This window comes from Hetaerina americana, unplaced genomic scaffold, assembly GCF_022747635.1.
Source record: "Hetaerina americana unplaced genomic scaffold, ioHetAmer1.1.p SCAF_1553, whole genome shotgun sequence".
NCBI lineage: Eukaryota > Metazoa > Arthropoda > Insecta > Odonata > Calopterygidae > Hetaerina > Hetaerina americana.
The window spans coordinates 9624-13991 of NW_027286685.1; the positions used below are offsets into that span (position 1 = coordinate 9624).

Genomic DNA, 4368 nt, shown 5'->3' on the forward strand with positions numbered 1-4368 from the left:
TCTCACGTTGGGGTCACGGGAATGGAGGAGTCGATATCCCTGCACGATGGTCAATATGTCAGTCAAGTCGGAAAGAGGGAGAAGACCTGCGCCGCCGTGTTGATGGCCAATGAAGACCATCTCAGGCGATGCCCTTTTGGGCAAATGGAGCCAGCCCTTTGCGCAGGCCTTCAGCCTCTTGTCGATGTCGGTCAAGTTTTTCTTTTTAACATTACCAGCCCGCAAGATGAATTCCAGCCTGGGCAGAAGGAAGATGTTGGTCGCGGCGATCTTCTGCCACGGGGCGAGGAGTGACTCGTCGATCTTCTTGACGTCCTCGCCCAAGCGCACCAGGTCCTCCTCGGGGGTCTGGTCCACGTGGAACCCGAACGGGACCCCGAGGTACCGGTACGCTTCGCCGTCCTTCAGGCTGGAAATGGCCGCCCCCTGGATGGTGAGTTGGGACGGCTGCACGGGCTGGTTTGCTGCAAAGTTGAGGTCCAGCGTTGCGCACTTGCTTGGCTTGAACTGTAGACCTGCAGCGGTCGCCTCTTCTCCCGCGATGTTCAGCAGGCGCTGCAGGTGCTCCTGGTCCCGGGCCACCAGCACCAAGTCGTCCGCGTAGGCCAGGATGGCGATGTTTTGCCCCTGGACGACGACTCCGGACTTGCCTGCCTCACCAGCGACCGCCCGTATCACCGGCTCCATTCCCAAGTTGAAAATGGTCGGTGATAACGGGCACCCCTGCTTGACACCGGCGCAGATGTCGATGACGCCGGTGTCGCCGCTGGTCGTCTTCACGACCGTGGAGCCCTTCTGCAACTCCTCCACGGTCCTCCTCATCTCCTCAGGCAAGTCCATCCTCCTCAGGGTGTTCTGGAGGTGTTGGTGCGGGATGGACCCGAACGCGTTCCGTAGGTCAAGCCAAGCCAGTGCGATTCGGGAACGTCTGCGTCTCATTTCGTCAACAGCTGCCTGAAGGGTGAAATTGTGCTCGTGGCACCCCTCGAACTCCCGGAAGCCCTTTTGAGCCGGGTGCATCTTCTTCCCGCTGACCGCCCAAGATAGTATGCGGTCAGCAAGCACCCCGGCGTACAGCTTGGCGATGGTGTTGCCAAGCGCTATGGGCCTCCAGTTGCCGATGTCCTGGCGGTCCCCCCCTTTGTGCAGGAGGACAGTCCGAGAGGTCTTCCACGCGGCCGGTGTCCTGGCCTCCTTCAGGCATCTGTTGAAGATAAAAGAGAGAATTCGTCCATGTCTATCGACCGCCCTCAGGTCGCCGTAGGTGAGGCCATCGGGGCCCGGGGCGGTGTTCTTGGTTCTAGACATGCGTCTCGTCACTTCCTCAGGAGTGATCCTTTCGAGGAGCAGTTTCTTCTCGGTCTCCGTCGTGCGACGGTAGACCGAGTCGTCACCCTCGTCCTCCAAGCCCCCCATCCCGACATTCCCGTAGACTTGGCGGAAATGCTTTTCCACCTCCTCCGCGGGAATGTCGCAATAGGGTGACTTATCGGACAGGATGCTCTCCACTGCCCTCCTGGGATGACTCCTGAAGAGTTTCTGTATGTCCGACGCCTTTTTCGCGTCGTAGTCAGCTACTTGTCTGCGTCTTGGTGGTTGTCTGTGCACGACGTTTCGTGGCCGAGGAGCTTCCCCTCCGTCCGCAGGTTTCGCCTCCCTCTTCCTCTCCGCCTGGGTGGTGGCCACCAGATCCTGCACCACGACCTCGAACTCCTCCCATGACTGGCCGGATGTGCTGGCCAGTCGGTCGAGCCACAGCTTCTCCTTCTGCTGTATCGGTGGCTCGACCTGTCGTGGTGCTCCTTCTGCTGCGTCTGGAGCTGGCGGCGGCGATGTTGCTGCGTCCACAGGCGGCGGTGACCCGGTGTCGTTAAGGTCACCGACTTCAGGAGGCTGCCCCGGCGCCAGGTCTTCGGCCGGAGCGTCTGCTGCTGCGTCTGGATCGGAGGGTTGCGCCTCGGTCACGTTGGGCGGCGTCGTGCATCTAACTGTCTCCTCGATTGCCTCCTGAAGGGGGGCAATCAAGGGGGGAGGTCTCTTGTGGGTCACCATGTGGTTCGCAAGCCCGCGACGGGTAGCGCATGCGAAATCGCATGCCCCGCACCGATGCGAGAGTGCAACACGTCCGTCCGCAGCCTTACGTATCCCCCCTTTGAGGCAGGGATGAGTGGACGGCTTGCGGCCGATAGTCCCACCGCAGATGGAGCAGGCGTTCACCGACGTGAGTCGGTGGCCGTGCTGCTCCATCAGGTGCCGGACGAGACTTCTCCGCATCGCCGTCCACTCCGTAGCGCGGAAGGACATGCTGCATCCCACCTCGGTGCAGGTTAACGTGTCCGCCACGGGAAAGTAAACCACAAGTTGATTGTCGATTCTCCTGGCCGACACCGCGGTGCCGGTCAGGAGAAGCGCCGGGACCCTGTCAGTCGTTTGGGGGGCGGGGGCAGTCGGGGGAATCGGGGGGGGAGAATCCAGCGCCGGACGTCTGGACGAAGAAGAATCCGGAGGCGTCGTGAAGTCGTCGAGGGAGAGAGGGGAAGAAGAACGGGACTTGGGGGGAGAATAGGTGACGTCCGAGAGCGGGGAGAAGGTCTCAAGGGAAGGCTTTCGGACGCCGGATGGAGAAGAAGAAGAAGAAGAAACGGGGGAGCCATAGTGTATGATTTTCCGCGGGCGACGCGTCCTACGCGCCGAAGCGCTTTCGGACGCGCCGTCCGGTGGTGTATGGGGAGGGGAGGAGTCGGGCTCTGACGCCTCGACTTTCCTCCTCCGCGGAGTGCGAGAGGAGGAGGGGGGGGCGGAGGAACTAGCACGCGATGGTGCTTTTCTAACGGCCCCCGCCCCCCCGTTTTTACGGGGAGGACGTGGGGGCATGGGAGGGCGTTAAGTCATGGCACAAACGGGGCCTGGCGGACGATATTCCACGGCCTGAAGGACCGTGGTACGTTGTTTTGAAAATTGTCCTTTTAAGGACACAAAAAAATTCAAAAGATATAAATGCTGAAGGCCAAGGGGGGCGACGGAGGGCTTTTCCGCGGTCTGAGGGACTGCGGAACGAAAATTTTCAAAAATACAAATTTAAATTAAGCGCGTGGCGTCCACCTGAATGAAGTCCAGGCGGCCGCCGAGGGATGGCGCTGAAGGCGCTCAACCCGCTTCTCGGCCCGTATGGGTGGGATCGGGAGGAAATTTGAATTTACCGGGGTTTTGAAATGACGGTTTTGTGGAAGATGAAGTCTTCCACAAATACCGGACGGGGGGGAGGGGGTCAATCGAACCGATCGGGCGTGAAGCGCGCCGAACGGTCGCTTGACCGGCGTCGCGGCCGAAAAGGAAACCGCGCGCCGTTCAAATCACCCGCTCTGCGCCGATCCGTACGGGATCGACGGAGGGTGCTCCCGGGGGCCCTGAGGGGGTCCGGGGGCCTCGGTGCTCAAGCTACCGGTCCGGAGGGGACCTGGCAGTGCACCGGGGGCCGGGGAACGTCCGGTGCTCAGCCTACCGGTCCTGAAGGGACCCGGCGGTGCACCGGGGGCGGGGGCCTGCGCCGGGCCTTAGGGGCCCGGCGTCGAGCCCGGGGAGGTTATCACCCCAAGTGGGCGTGGGGAACGGTCCGTGAGCGACCGGGGAGCCCTGAGGGGGCGGTGGGTCCCACGGTCCGCCTTGAAGAGGCAATGGACCGTGGGGCCATCGGGGGTCGAAAGAGGGGCTACTGGGCAGAGCAGGCGCCTAGTGTCCTGTTGCCCCTTCCCTCTGGGAGTGTCCCGGGGGGCTTACCGTTGGTCGGGGCCCGTCCGGGATTCCTCAGAGAGGCTAGAAAGGTCCAAAAGCGGTAGATCTGTTCATTTAAAAATTTGAATTTGGCGGGCGAAAAAGAAGAAAGTTAAGGGGATTAAGCTGATAAGAACAGATACTACACTTTGATCTTAGCCATAAGGCCGAGAAGCGATAAGGGAGCCCTTTTCTGCAATATTTACATGTGTAGGGACGACCCCGGAGCACTTGGGGCGGAGGGCGCAGGATTGGCGTAGGCGCCGCGGGGTGGCATTGGTCGGGGAGAATTCGCGTAGGGTCCTGCGGGGGTGTTTCCGAAGGCTTCCTTGTTTTCCTGCAGCAAGAAAAGTTTTGGGGGGGCGCGGGGGGCAGGAGGGCCGGAGCAATTGCGTCCCCGGAGTCCGGAGGCGAGACAGTAAATTGCAACGCGGAGTCCTTCGCTAGGTCGTGCCATCTCTGTGAGCGACACACGAGACGTATTGCAAGCTCTCTCCCCGCTTCCCGGGAAAGGTCGGGCGCAATTTTCAAACATTCCGAAAATGGAGGGGGGCATCCAGGGCGGTAATAAAGGGCCCTTTTCGCCAGTATTCAGTG

General features: G+C 61.1%; 1 pseudogene; it reads right to left on the reverse strand.

Annotated features, from left to right (window-relative positions):
- Window positions 1–3816: 3816 nt before the first annotated feature.
- On the reverse strand, window positions 3817–3950 carry LOC139686960 (U2 spliceosomal RNA; annotated as a pseudogene).
- Between the last annotated feature and the right edge of the window lie 418 nt (window positions 3951–4368).